Raw genomic sequence first — 16275 nt, 5'->3', positions numbered from 1 at the left:
CTTTATAAAAGATAACAGTAGTTTAAGACAAAAATTTTTGCAAAAATAGTGCAGGGAGTCCCTACATCTACTCATTTACACTTCATTCAGGTGCAACTAACAATGGTTTTTTATGTATTTGTAGTACATTGTCAGAACAGGAAACTGCCATCGGTGTAATACTGTCAACTAAAACATAGACCTTTGGGGCACCTGGGTGGCTCAGTGGGTTAAGTCTCTGCCTTCAGCTCAGGTTATGATCTCAGGATCCTGGGATCCATTGAGCCCCTCATCCGGCTCTCTGCTCAGCAGGGAGCCTGTTTCCTCCTCTCTCTCTGCCTACCTTTCTGCCTGCCTTTTTGCCTGCTGGTGAACTCTGTCTGTCGAATAAATAAATAAATAAATAAATAAATAAATAAATAAATAAATAACAAAAAACATAGACCTTAGACAGATTTCACCAGTTTTTATATGCATTCTAAGTGTGGTCCTATGTGTCTCTCTGTGTCTGGGTTTATGTATGTTTCTAGAAAATTTTATCACAAGAGTAGCTTTGATTCACCAATGATTTTAGAATATAGGTGAGGTTCAGTGGGGTGGAGTCCGGAGCTGATGACCAAGAAAGAATTCTTGAGACATCTTTGGTGCAAAATGGTGGTTTATTAAAGCACGGGGATAGGACCTGCTGGCAGAAAGAGCTGCTGCCCTGTGGTTGTGGGGGTGGCAGTTTATGTACCAAGGGGGTGGGGGAAGTAAGGAAAAGAGAGGTTTCAATAGAACTTTCATATGCTAAAGAGAACCAACAAGATACCAGAGGCCTGGAGGCCTTGCAATTGTCAAGGTCATTTTTCCCTCTCGCAAGTTATTAACATGAAGATAGTTGGGAGATTCCTAAAGAATGTCATAATATGTCCCACCCAGCAGTGGGGGTGGGGGAAGGTTGTAGGGTGTCAGCTTTTGCTTTGTCTTCAGCCAGCCTTCTGTTCCCTCATCAGTCACCATCTCCACAATTTGGAAACAGAACTGTTCCATCACTAAGAAGATACTACTTAATGTTACCTCTTAATATTTACATCCTCCCTCAACCTTAACTCTGGGCAATCATTGACCTTTTCTCTACCACTGTAACTTTGTTACTTTGAGAACATTGTGTAAATGAACTAATAGCATAATATGTAAACTCCTTGAGATTGCTTTTTATTTTTTTCACTCAGCATAATATCCTTGAGATCGGTCCAAAGTCCCTGCAAGTATCAGTAATTTGTTGCTTTTTATTGCTAAGTAGTATCTCATTTTATGTATGTACTATCTATTTTAACTATTTACATGTTGAAAGACATTTGCTATGAACATTTGTGTACACTTTTTTGTGAACATAAGTTTTCATTTCTGTAAGATACATACTTATGAGTGTATTTGTGGGGTGCATGTAGGCTTATGTTGGTTTTAAAAGAAATGCTAAACTATCTTCCAGAGTTGCTGTACTGTTTGTACTCTCACCAGCCATGCATGGGACATCCAGTTTATTTCCTTTTTTTTTTTTTAATATATTTTTTTTTTACTTTGACAGAGAGACATCCCAGGTAGGCAGAGAGGTAGGCAGAGAGAGAGAGAGAGAGGAGGAAGCAGGCTCCCTGCTGAGCAGAGAGCCCGATGATGCGGGACTTGATCCCAGGACCCCGAGATCATGACCTGAGCTGAAGGCAGAGGCTTAATCCACTGAGCCCCCCAGGCGTCCATCCAGTTTATTTTCATCTGAACATGGTTACATGCTTTTTTGACTATCATACAAATCACGTGATCACTCTAGAATGCTGATTCTCAAATGACTTAGTTGATTATACCTAAAATCACTCAGGGAGCACAGATGCAGATGTCGTCATTATTATTAATGATAACAGCAACAGTTTACTGCATTTATAGTGGGCTAGGTTGGCCCTAGGCTATTTAGTTTCCATAATAACTTTTTCAAGTATGTTATTATTATCACCTTAATGGTAAAAAAATTAGACTAGAGTGATTTAATAACTTACTGATGTTCACACATATAGTTAAGGAGAGTTTCAGTGTTCTAATTTCAGTTTGAATTCCAAATCAAAGCTACTTCATTCATAGTATAAATTCATGAACGAAGCCTGGATGTGAAAAAAAATGACTGTAATTAATTTGTTGGGATGAATTTCCCTCAGCTAAAGTTAGTTTTTACAATGCTGGTGACTAATTTTAGACCCTCTCTCATATACCTTTGAGATATAAAGTTCAAGGTACAAATTTATGAAGAGTAATATTGTTCTGTAGAGAAGAATGACCATTTTTGAGAGACGTCATTTATTTATTTGAGAAAGAGGGAGAGGATGTGCACTTTCACACATGGGAACACAAGCAAGGGTGAGGGGTGGGGAAAGAAGGAGAGTTCCTCCTGAGCAGAGAGCCAGATTTGGGCCAATAGATTCCAGGAACCCAGGATTATGACCTGAGCCAAAGACAGACACTTAACCAACTGACCCACCCAGGCACTCCGAAGAATGACCATTTTATTTAAATATATGTCTCAGATATTTGCAGGCCATGTTATTTCTGCTATCAGAAATTTACTGAAATAATACCAATAAGAAAGATACTTTTAAAGGTAATGGAGACATGACTTTCTGTATATTAAATTTGGAAAATGATGTCTTGTAGCAAACTTACATCTTATAGAAACTGTATTTTCTAGGTAAGTGCTCCTATGAGTACTGGATAACCAAAAGACCGTAATCTAATTCAAGATAAAACTGTTTAGTAGAAAATAATTGAGTTTTCTATTGCTTGCCATATACTGAGAAATGATGTTGTATATTCATTTAATATAATGAGAATCTCATTTAGATGACATCTATGTAAACATTTGATGTACAGAATGATGTTGGATTTGTACTCAGCTTTTGCTGACATGTTAGCATCTGTCTTCAATCTGTTAGAAGAATGAGCTCCCAGGTTGTTGTTTGTTTATTTATAATATTGCAGATTTTTTCCATGGCAATAGGAAAGACTTACTAGAAAGATGCTTTCTTCTAACCTTAAGAATTATAGTCTAAAACACCAGTTTAAAAATGTCAGTTTGTGGGATAAATTTTTAATTGAAATGTGTATGTAAGTTACCTAGCCTGGAGCAGTAAGGTAAAGTATCACCACACAAATATAATCACTCTTGTGGAAAAATACCACTACTTAAAGAACACCTCAGATGCAAAATCTCTGACTATCTCCCCACTCCTAGGATTGGAAATAATCATTCACCAGCTCTGTTCTAACTCCTAACAACCCAAAGGATACTTATAAACTACATTCCCTTCCTTTTACATGTGGATCTTGGATTTGCCTTTTATAGGACTGAGGAAGAATGGTGAAACTTGCTACAGCTAATTTAATTGGATAGGGCAGAAATGTGACATATTAATCCAGTCACACTGAGTCTTTACTCATAACCTTCTGATACACTACATGTGTGAAGTGGGCTCTTTTAACACCTCGCCATGTTCTGACTTCCGTATAACTGTAGACTTTTCCATCTTGTGATGGATCCTGCTCTTGGGCTTTCAAGTGGGGATAGCTCTTTCCTGCCTCAGGAAACTCACACAGTCATTCCTTGTTGTTGAAATGCTCTTGTCCAAACCCCAGTTGGCCATATCGATGTATCACTCAGCTTTACTTCCCCAGACTTCCAAATCGACATCAATGTTTCTGTTATACTCTCTCATATTCTCCAGTTTTAATTTGCATGTATAATTACAAAATATAAATGTTATTTGCATGATTATTTGTTTAAAGGCAGACTTCTACATTAAAATGGAAACTCTATCAGGGAAGGACAAATCTTTCTCCTACATATTTAGTGCCATGCCTGATCCCAGTTGTGTAGAAAGAGTTCAATAAATATATATTATGTGACTCAGTTGCCCATAAATACCTGCTCTGCTAGTTTACAGGAAATTTCTGAAGAAGTTGATATTAAGCAAACCTTTTGCTTTTAAAATAGAATCCAAGGTCAGAGCAAGTCAAGGATCAAGTTTCCAAATGAGGTACTCATTAACTTTGAACAAAATTATACTATAGCTCTTTATAGGCTAGAAATACATGTTTCTTAATCTAATGCATGGACAGTATTATAATTATTAGTATAATTATATGATTTGGCTAAGGTTTTATGTAGAATTCTCAATGGGGAGATTCCCTCTGACCAAGTAAATTTGTTGACCAGCCAAGCTTTACTACAATTCATTCTGCAAAAATGGTGCAAATCCAACTGGGAAAAAAATTATTACACTTTTGGCCTTACATAGAATATTTCGCTCCCACCTTCCCACAGGTGGGGCATTATAGCTATGATTTAAGACTTTGAAAAATAATGTTTCTTGCATTCTTTAAACAATGAGGTTTTTTTCTTAGGGAAAATATTAAAATCAGATTAGATTTGTTAAGGTATTGCTATGACAAAAATGATTGTCCACGTCTTACCTGCATAATGGATTTAGGGTAGGAAAATAATTTATTATGTTATTCAAGTGATAAAATATTTTAATTATCTATAAATTTTAAATGACCAATATAATTTGGCCCAAGCAACACTATTTATTAAGACATTTGGCTAGATTTCTAAAATATGTAACATTAATATAGCTTTTGTTTGGTATTATTCATATTTTCCCCTAAATTTTAGGATTAATATTGATATTAAAAATTTATTTACTATCTTAAGCTTAAAAAAGTCTGTGGATATTTTAAACATTTTTTAAAACATTACTTCTCTTGGACCACTATCAGAAAACTAAGCCACCTGGTTAAGTACTAAGCTTTTATTGACACAGTAAGACATTAAACGTTTCAGCTTCAAAATTTGACAATCTTGTAACTTAAGAGCATATTTATTTATTTTTAAGAGCATATTTAAAATATAGTTATAATTATTTAAAATAATAAACACGAAAAGAATTCTAAATGACCCCAGATATGTAAATTATATACGTTATATAAATTCTGACTATAAGCATCATATGTTTTATGTTTTCTTTAGCCTGTAAGGGCATGCTAGGATATGATCTTAGACCATAATTTTATTATGATGTGACTCTGTGATGACTTACAGTAAAATGAAGGTAATGCAAATATTTATTTAGGTTAATGTTCATTAGCATATTCTTCCCAATATGAAGAATGATGACTATTTATCACAATAAAGGGCCACCTGACTTAGTTTCCTGAAAGAAGTAAACAAAATTAAATATATCCTTGTATATTTAGTTTCCTTAAGGTACGAAGCTATGTATATTTTTTACAAGAAAATAGACAACCATATCAAGAAATTTAAATGATATTTGATTTTCCCACATAATGTCTATTCTGAAGTATATAGATCTATATAATCAGTACAAAATAAAACCAGGTTTCCTATCCATAACTGTATCAAGTAAAAGTAGCCCTAAATCAGAAGGTCCTTGGGGATGCTTGGAATTAGATTATGGTCAATGTGATACATATGGCAATTACTTTATGGGTCTGCAAGGAAGAACATCAAAAAGATATCCACCCTCCAGAACACATGCACGTGTTAATTAGAAACCCAGACACCTCTCAAGTGGGCAATTCCATAGAGTATGCACCAGGGTCAGGGGCAGCAGAAACTGATATTTTTAACATTGATTAATGATTTTTGTCAAGCAGAGTCATCCCTTGAAGGGTACTGTCCTAGGGCAGCTCCCAAAGTGAGGAGACTCCACTTTCATGGACATTTTAATGATGTTCAGAAAAGAGAAGAGAGGTCAACATTTCACCCAACCTTCACTCAAAAGTAGGGCTCCTACTGCCACCCTGCTTCTACCTGAGCAACAAGCCTCCCAAGAATTGCTAGAAAAACCAGATAACAGATAAATGATCAATATTCTTCTCATGTTTCATATAGCCTTCAACTCAGCATGCTTCTATCATTCAGAGTTTATTGAAAGTTAGCTGAAAATTACTGCATGTTTTTCTGCCATTTCAAACTATTGAACTTGGAGAGCGCACAGCTTTTAAATTAAATTCAAGGGAGACTAGTTTTTGCATAAAAGAAAAAAATTCTAACAGGTGTAAGAAAATGGGATTTAGACTAGGAAGACAAGTGGATGTTTTATGAAATTTGAACTGACTCACAACAATCAGAATACAACCAGCAGTGGTTTAGGGATTAATCTTTAAAGACCGGTGACTGTGTCATGCTGATACATGCATCTCCCAAGAATTGACTGGCTTGTGTTTGCTTAGTAAAGATTACCTACAGGTTATCCCAGTTAAGCTTGATAGCTTGTTAACAAAGAGTTCCTGCCCAAGGGCACCTTATAGACATTTCACATTGTACTAAATACCATCATAAAATTTATGTGTAGGCAGAAAACAGTCTGTTTATCAAAACTTGCTGAGTTTCCTACCTTAGGTGCATATTTACAAACCAGATTTACAACCCAACATGTGTTGGTTCATGTCTCAGACATCAAGACAATGCAGCAGGTGAAAATCAGACATTAATAAAAAGGGTATAATTTTGTTGTAATTAGTATGAACTCAGAACAATTCTGTCACTTTGATAGACTGAGAATTCTCAATTAGCATACATTGTAAAAAAATGCTTTGCTACTGGAGGTTTGTGTGGCAATGATTGTGTGAGAGAGAAAATACTGTACTATTACCCAACTTTAAAAAATGTTATTTCCAAATACATGTTTGCTTTACATTTTTAAACATGTTAAACCAAACATGTCTAGCTTGTCCAAGATTTTAAGATTATAATTGTGATTGTTTCTTTCTCTAAGGGAAGTTGGATCCTTCAGTAGAGATTGGTAATACATGTTAATAGACATAGTTCCATGACACTTCATTATATACCCACACACTCTAAATGTATGGGTTAAATGACCTTCTATTACTTGCTTGAAATTTTAATTCATAAAAATTGGTCAATATTTTAAAGAGACCTCACCATAGCAGTATGGTATTTTAAAGCTGGGAAAAGAAAAAACAGCAAAAATAGCAAAAGAAAATAGCAAAGATACCACTAGCTAAGACTAAAGCTGAGTTAATAGTCAGGAGTGAGATTAGTTTTATAAGGTACCTTAAAAATAAACAAAAAACAAAAAGATACAACAATCACAAAACACTAATTTAGGGAAAGATCATGAGGTGGATTTCAAAGAGAAGAACACTCACAAATAAAATAACAATAAAAAACACATTAAACATAATCTTAATTCTAGGCTCTAGTCACCTCATTGCAAATTTTTGATTTGCAAAATAAAACCTACATCCCTAATCCCAAAATTTAATCCATGGTTATTGTCACCACCACCACCACCACTAACATTATCACAATAATTATCACCACCCCCCACTGCTATTTCTTTCTCTTTCTTAACTACCTCCTCAAATATTTAAAAATCTGTTATATGCCAACCAATTACTTAAGGACATAGAACTAATAAAAAGTGAGTTTTGGCTACAATTTAAAGTCTATTTCTCCTGAGTTCTCAGCTCTTTATAAATGTTCTTAATTTACTAAAAAATATGCCTCTACAATTTCAAATGTGCTAAAAATGATTTTAATAAAAGGTTTTAAGCCATGTGTAGAACAAAAAAGGTATTTTGGTTCCTAATTAAATACTGTTTAGATTTGTATTTTTATCAAATTTAGCATTTAATACCCTTACTCTGGAGCACAAAAATAATTTTTTAAATTAAACTTTTTACTTTGAGATATTTGTGGATTCATGTGTCATTGTAAGAAAAAAGAGAGAGAGGCACCTGAGTGCCTCAGTTGGTTAAGCATCTGATTTCAGCTCAGGTCAGGATCTCAGGGTTCTGGAATGGAGCCTTGAGGCAGTCTCCATGCTCAGTGGGGAGTCTGTTTTTCCCTCTCCCTGTGCTCCTCCCTCTGTCTCTCTCTCAAATAAATAAATAAAATCTTGTTAAAAAATATTTTATTTATTCGACACAAAGGGAGAGAGAACAAGCAAGGGGAGCAGCAGAGGGTGAGGGAGAAGCAGATTCCCTACTGCGCACGGAGCCCAAAGGGGCTCAATCCTAGGAAACACTGGAATCATGACCTGAGACAAAGGCAGATGCTTAAACAACTGAGCCACCCAAGAGCCCCTAAAGTCTTTCTGTCTTTTTTTATTTTTGCTACAGAGTTTTATGAGATCTTTATATACTCTAAACAGCAGGCCCCTGTTGGATAAATGATTTGCAAGTATTTTCTCCCAGTCTGTTTCTTATCTCTCTCTCTCTCTGTGTGTGTGTAGAAGAGAGACTTGTTTTTTCATCCTTTTAATAGTTTTGAAGACGTTCAGTTTATTATTATTCAGTTTATTTCAGTTCCAAGAACTCTCTCCCTAGGCCTAGATCCTAAAGATTTCTGTTTTTTTCTAAAAGTTTTAAAGTTCTCTATTTTTACATCTTAAGTCTGTGATCTACTTTAACTTCAAATTTTGTATAAGGTACGATCGAGGTTGTTTGTTGGGTTGATTGATTGAGTTTACCTTAGATGTCTAAGTGTTCCAGCGCCATTTGTCAAAAAGGTTATCCTTCCTCTGTTGAATTGTCTTTGCTCTTTTGTCGAAAATCAGTTGAGACTATTTGTTTGTGTCTATTTCTGTCCTCTATTTTCTTCTTTTGATCCTTATATCTATTCTTCCACCAATACCATGTTATCTTGATTCATGTAACCGTACAGTAGACCTCAATATTAGATTGATTCCTCTGACACTATTCTTTTTTCCCCAATATTGTTTTATCTATTCTAAGGTTTGTGCCTTTCCAGATAAATTTTAGAATGAGTTTGTCTATATCGACGGAACATCTTGCTGAGATTTTGATTGAAATTGCATTAAACCTATAGATCAGTTTGGGTAGAAAGGACCTCTTTGCTGTGTTGCATTTCAATACATAAAGATGGTATTTGTCTTTCTTTCTTTCTTTTTTTTTTTTTGAAAAGTTTTTCTTTGATTTCTTTTATCAGCTTTTTGTAAATTTTAGCATACAAATCCAATTTTGAAGAATAAAATGTCCCTCCCACCCCGGTAATTTTAATTTTATAAACAAGACAAAATCCAAGCAGAATTAGTTTAGGGGGGAAAAAGGTAAAAAAAAAGACCTAGTAAAGCGTTGCTGAGCATGCAGAAGAGGAGGAGGAGGAAGAAGTAGGGAGAGCCAATAACTCATGGTGTGGCGAAAGTGCGAGGAAGGGCCAGTATGCACTGTGTGCCGAAAGTGCTGCTGTGCTTCTATGGCTAAGGGAGCCCTCCGTTTCTGCGCTCGGCTAGTGGCCGGACAGTTAAGGTGCAGGTGTAGTGAGTTTAGGACGAGCCCTAGAATCCTGTCCGGCTACAGACCTGGGGAGTATCATGGATTGACCCCAATCTCCCACCTCCACCGTCATACAAGTGAAGGACTTTTTAACTTTCCTCTCCAAAGTTCTCAGAATTTTTTTCACTTTCCGGAGGTCACCTGCATTCACGGTGGGCAGGGTGGTGGTCAAAGACCAGAACAAGTCCGACATGCGAACCACAGGCTCTGTTTTTGACACCAGGGATATCCATCAAGTCATCTCTGTGGCACCTGTGTCCCTGGGTGAGCATGGGGTCAGGAGGTCATCAGTTATGCTAGAGGTGCAGGAAATGCCGCAGACCTTTTTGAAGTGTGCACCTGACTGTCCTGTTGAAGTACTGTTTCTCCGTGACTACCTCATTCTTTTGGAAGTTTTCCTTAGGACAAACAAGGGACTTAATGTTAACAGAGATACATGTGAAAACCAAGCTGTTCTTCCGAAAACCGTATGTAGAAGTTTCATTTTTATAAGGTGTTAGTAAAACTATAGCATTCTGTCTAAAGTGTTGACTATTGTGTGTCTAGTGACAATTAAATATTTAAACTTTGTTAGAAATCTGAAGGCATATATCAAATTATGTAAACGGTGGGAATTCAAGCAGACTTGTGTTCTGGCTCCATATAGGTATTTTTGTTTGGTTTGTTTTGTTTGATATTGATCATTTTGGACTTTGTATATCATGAGGTTACATTTGCTGTGGAACTAGGTAGAAATTTTTTTGAACCCTAGTTCTACTGCAGAGCAGATGAATGACTTTAGCCAATTTACCTCCTTTATTAATTTTCCCATCTCTTATGTGGGAATAATGGCATCTGCTTCCTAGGAAGAAGAAATGATTGTAATGATTAAATGTAGTGCTTAGAATATAAACATTTAATCATTGGTAACTTATGACTCTCATAAACTTGTATGAAGTGAAAAGGTATTCATACAGTGGTAGTAAGGTAGTGGTACAAAATATGATGGAACAATCAGGATTATAGAGTAGACATTCGTAAGTATGGCATCATTTTAGAGGTTCTAGAAAGGTCTTTCACCCAAAATACCTCTCACAATCTTTGATCCATCTAATATTCTCTCATTAAATTGAAGTTCTTTTTCTATTATTTTTCTTCTAAAATGCAAATACTCTTGGGCAAAATAAGACATCAAAACTTTAGTAGATACAAACAGCATTTTATAAATTGCTCTAGCAAAATAGTTTTTGTATGCAGCATTTTATCATATGAGAAGATATTTGTTCATGTTTTGAAGCATTTCACAAGGAAATAAATTTTGCTGTCAGTAGAAGTTATTGTCAGATACTAGACAGGAATGATCAGAACATTCCTGAATGCTACCACTTAGCTACACAAAACGGTGGGGAACAATTCTCCCTTGTTTCTCCAGATTCTCCCAAACATTATTAACTATTAGCTTTACACTTTTAGTAGTGTGGCTCTGAGAATAAGGATCAGCTACCCTCAAATCCTCTGCAAATAAGTTGTAAAAATCCAATCTCACAGTTAGCTTATGTGCTTTAATAACAGATATATATAGTCTAATGTTTTCTAAATAATCCTCCAAATTATTCTGGAATCTGTGTCAGCTATTTCTTGCTTCTGGAACTATAATGCTTTAATGAGTTTCAACTTAAAAAATGTAGATTTTGATGTTTTGGTTAGGATATAAATCCAAGTAGCTTTAGGTTCTGAGCAGATGAATAAGAATGCTTAAGGACATGTATACGCTTAAACAATTTTTTAAACTTTATTTGCATTTTGATATTGGGGCAAAGCAGTATTTTGGCTAAACTAATGGCAGTAGAAGCTACACCCACTGCCAAGTGTGCTTGCTTTGGCTTCTCTAAGGTTGAATTTAGCTCAGAGCATGAACAGGCAATTTTATGAGACATGGAGTACCAAGTCCTAAATAAATCAAATAAATATATAGGTAAATGCCTAATGAACCTCTGAAGCAGATGTGGACAATTTCAATATGCTAACTATTATATAAAATTGTTAGAGTGCAAAATAAAATCATATTAAGGCATAGCACATGATATGGAAAATAGACAAAAGCAAAGCAAAAGAAGTCTTTTCCGAACGGTTTTGAACTGAACTTCGTTTTAAACATTTAGCATATGTAAGTTCTGAATAGCTTCTTACAAAAAATACTTTTAAAGATAATTTAGACTTTAACTGAACTACATTTCCAATTGTTGCGGAGTCTCTTAGAGCCCTTATTTTGCTTTTTTTTTTTTTAAATTCAGAGGAAACAGAAATTTTAACTTTTTATAATGTCCATATGTTAGCATTAAATCTGGTACTGTAGAAAAAGAAACAGCCATTATCTTTTAAAGGTTTCCACCTAGTGGCAAAGTTATTTTGAGCAAAATGTAGGACCTAAGTGATTAAAGCAGATTGAAACAGTAACATTAGGCAAATGTTTCACACTTACCCTTTACTGAAGTTGAGAACCATACATTACATACTTTCAAGATGTTAAAAGCAAGTGACCCACTAAACAATGTCTTAGAATAAGGCCACTTTTCTTCCTTTAGGTTTTTACATTGCTGCCTAAATTGCTGTTAAGGATGTCATAAATCTAGGAAAACTGTGAGAAATAGTTTGTTGTAGGCTTCACAGAAAGGTGCAGCATATGAAGTAGTAATTTTCTTTAAGATTACAAATAAAATATTGTATATGTGGTCAGATTATTCATAGTGAGTAATATTGTCCTGCAAATGAGTGAGGTGATAAGCTCTTACCATTAATTAATCCTACAAATTTGGGGAAGACTGCCTTTCTAGGTCTCCATTTTATGCTCTATAAAATGGGGGGGGGTGAAATCATATTAGGGACTATATGCTAGTAGGCATGGGCCAATTTGGCTTTTTGAATATTCTGTTTAATCTATACATAGTAGAAGAGGAGGATGAAGGTGAAGGGGGGAGTTGGAAGTATTTTAACTTTTAAGTAGAACAGGCAGTCTGTTGAGTTCCTTTAGACACTAGACATATTTCAAACTAGGGATATGACATCTATATTTTATTTATTTTTTAAAAGATTTTATTTATTTGACAGAGAGAGAGAGAGAGAAAGAGCACAAGCAGGGAGAGTGGGAGAGGGAGAAGCAGACTCCCCACTAAGCAGGGTGCCTGACATGGGGTTGGATCCCAGGACTCTGGGATCATGACCTGAGCCAAAGGCAGAGGCTTTACTGAGTGAGCGATCCAGGTGACCCCAACATCTATATTTTATAGTTGATTAGTTGTTTTCTACCTTGCCTCAGTATACCTCAGTTTTTGAAGATGCATGCATGGCAACAAAGAGGTCATCTTTTATTTGTAATGTTTGTTATATTTTTGTGGCTGCTGTGATTTATATAATTGAAACATATTTTGATAAAGATAAGAGCAAAGAATAGGCAGAGAATTGATATGATTTTTTTCCATAAGATCCTATCAGAACTCCAGCATTGATTTGTGTAACAAAATGTTGCAAAGCACTTAAAATAGAATTTGAAATATCTCTAAAACAAGTACAGCATTTTGGTGACATACTTTTATGAAGCTGGTCCTAGGATTGTAAGGCTGATACTTGTTTACCGGGGAGACCAAAGAGTTCCCTCAATCACATGACCAAATGCAAGAAATGTGGACTTTTAATATTTACAATATTTAAGTCTATCTCCTCTTCTAAATATGCATTTTAGCAACATGTATGTTACATCAGCAAGGGAAAAGGGTGGGAGAGTAACTTTTTGGATTCTTCCTGTGGACTGGCACATCTTAGATTCAGAAATCCAGTGATTAAAATGAAAAGATTACCACAGAAACTTGTAATATGTAATATGACTCATTCCAACAAATTGTACATTAATCATACTCCACGTGTGTGATTCCCATCAGCTCATCCTAAAGGGAAGGGCAACATAGTGACTAAAATTTTCACATCGCTTTTCCAATAATGTTTTACTGTGTGGTTTTCATGTGAAAATTGCTGAAGTCGGCCTTAAAATGCCAAAGAAATTCTAAGCATATTCAGGCACCTGAGCTCATTGTGCATTTGAAATTGCTCCATGCTCTGCTCTGAGTAAACTGACCACTGAGGTTAATAGTCATCAAGCTAGGGCTTTCTGACCTACTGGAAATTTAGATCTTAGCTCACTTTGTACTGCAGCATCCTCTGCTAGTCCTCCAAGGATTTACTGCAAGCTGTACAAAGCAATTACGAGTTTGAGAAACGATGAAGCCAGAGAAAGCAAGATTAGCTTCCTAAAATTTTCCTTTTCTCTTTTTTTACTTTAGTCTTTCCCTCCACAATGAGTTAATAGGATGAGGTAGAGAAAATTCTCCCATAGTTTAGAAAGTTGAACCCCTTTCCTTGCTTAGGTGAAAGCACTGACACTTCACACAGAGGGCTAATTTACATTTAATGCTCTGGAAATTAATTACAGAGAATAAAGATAATTGTAAAAGCACCCCCAATATGCACTTCCAAAAATAAACAAACAAACCACATCATGATTACTAAGCAGCCATCTAATGCTTAATTTTATGCACAGTGGGAAGGGCACCAGTAGTCTGGAAAAGGATGGAGGGGAGAGAGGAAAAAAAATACTAATTTGAAATATGTAACAGCAGAGGCAGTTTTATGTGGTAATGACCTGCAGCTTTCCCAGCAGGAGTGGAAGTCCTCAAAGCCTTTTGCATGGAGTCCAAGGATGTGTTTACTGGAATTTGGGTCTAGCCAGTCAGCCAAATGACTTAAATGATGATTTGACCAACTTCAAGAATTTTTCCTGTGCCAGTGGGTGGATGTGCCAGTCATAAGCACATTGCTTTTAATTTTTTTTTAGCACATTGCTTTTGCTGTTATGATGAATTGGTTGTGTCTCATGAAACAAATTCCTTTGACTAAATTTATCCTTTTATATAGAAGACTGAGACTTGTTTACCCGGAGAGGAGTCACAATGTGATCAAATTTACATTTGATATTATTTTAGAAATTTGATTATAGATCTCTATTTCTTTTAAGTGCTTCAGTTAACTTCAGTGGGGGCAAATAAAACCCTTTGTCATATGTCCCTACATGGCACCTACCAAAGCATCTGTTAGAATTATGATAGAGGGCAAGAAGAAAGAGCAGCATGAGTAAATAATTTGTGTTCCTATGTCAGATAATCAATGAAGCTCCCATTCCCTAAGTTCTATTTAAAATAAAAAACCTTCCCCCCTACTTTCTCAGCTACAGACTGGGTGGTAGGAATCAATGGTTTATTCTTTTACAGGTTTGGAAGTCAGAAATTCAAAATTAGTATTGCTGGGATGAAATCAAAGTCGTGGAAGGGCTACCTTCCCCCTGGAAGCCATAGGAGAGAATTTGTTTTCTCCTTTTCCATTTTCCACTGATAGCCAGCATTCCTTTTCTTGTGGCTACATTGCTTCAGTTTCTGCCTTCATGGTCACATTGTCTTCTCTCTTATGTCTCCAGTTTATCTCTGCCTCTCTCTTATAAGAACACTTGTGATTGCATTTAAGGACCATTCTGGAAATTCCAAAATAATTTCTCCATTCAAAGATCCTTAATTTAATCACATCTCCAAATCCCCCCCCCCACCTTTTTTTTGCTGCAAATGGTAACATTCACAGACACCAGGGATTAGGACATGAACATCTTTTGGGTGAGGACATTATTTAGCCTACCATGGTCTACCACCAGGTCTACAAAGATTCAAATCTATCCCACATGCACAATATAGCCATCCCATTACAACATCCTGAGAAGTCTCAACTCATGAGAGTATTATCTCAAGTGTAAAATCTTATCTAAATATTATGAACTCAAAAGTCTTAAATTGCATTATCTAAATAATCTAACTTAGAAATGAGTTAGAGTCTGGGTATGATCTAGTCTGGGACAAAATTCCTCTCAATTTCTAGATCTGTGAAACTAGGAAACAAGTTATCTGTTTCTAAAGTACAGTGCTGGGACAGGCCTAGGATTAACAGCTATCTACATGCCTAATCCAAAAGGGGGAAACAGAAAGGAAAAAGGAGTCACTAGCCCCAAAGCAATTTCAGGATCTAGTCAGTGTTCATTAGATTCCAAGTGCTGGGAATAATCCTCTGTGGTTTGAGGCTTTGCCTTGTGGCCCATGACTCTGGCCTCTGCATACACAGATCTGGTCTTTCCTCTTATACCCATGACTCTGGCATGTGGACCTATGGCACTGTACTGGGAATTATATATCCTTCATTGTATCCTCTCTTTGTCCCTTACAAGTGAAGATGGCAGTATTTTTACTGGTAAATATTTCTCAATTCTTGTAGGTCTCCAGGATCCCCTTTGTCACAGGGATTTATGGCAATAGACAAGAGTCCTCTATACCTGTTTTCTGGATAACCCCATCTTTATTTGTGGCTTCTGCTGAGATGGTTGAGTGGGTCTATGAGTCACATGCTTATGCTCTTTAAGAGCCCTCTGTGAGGGAGTAATCTGAACTTTTGATTATTTTTGGCACAATGGCCAGTGGTTGTCTAGCCATACCCATAGCTTTATATTCAGAGTTCATTTTCCTCACAGTAAGTCCCATAATTTTAGAATTTTTTGTAATATGAAGAGGCTGAGAATTTCCCAAATCATTAAGTCCTGGTTTATTTTTGCTTACTACTTTCTTCCCTGAGTTTTCCTTTTTCCTCTGACATTTGCTATAAGCAATAAGAAGAAATAAAGCCGCACTTAAACCCTTACCTAGGAAATCTCAGTGAAATATTCAAGTTCATTGCTTATAAGTTCTGCTTTCAGTATGGTAGGTCATATTTCTGCTAGACTTTCTGATGTTATGTAATAAGGATCACCTTTCCTGCAATTTTCAATAACATGTGCTTAATTTCTTTCTGAGCCTTTACTAGAACATA

Source organism: Meles meles, chromosome 3 (genome assembly GCF_922984935.1).
Source record: "Meles meles chromosome 3, mMelMel3.1 paternal haplotype, whole genome shotgun sequence".
In the NCBI taxonomy this organism is placed as follows: domain Eukaryota; kingdom Metazoa; phylum Chordata; class Mammalia; order Carnivora; family Mustelidae; genus Meles; species Meles meles.
Note: the sequence above shows the minus strand (reverse complement) of the source record.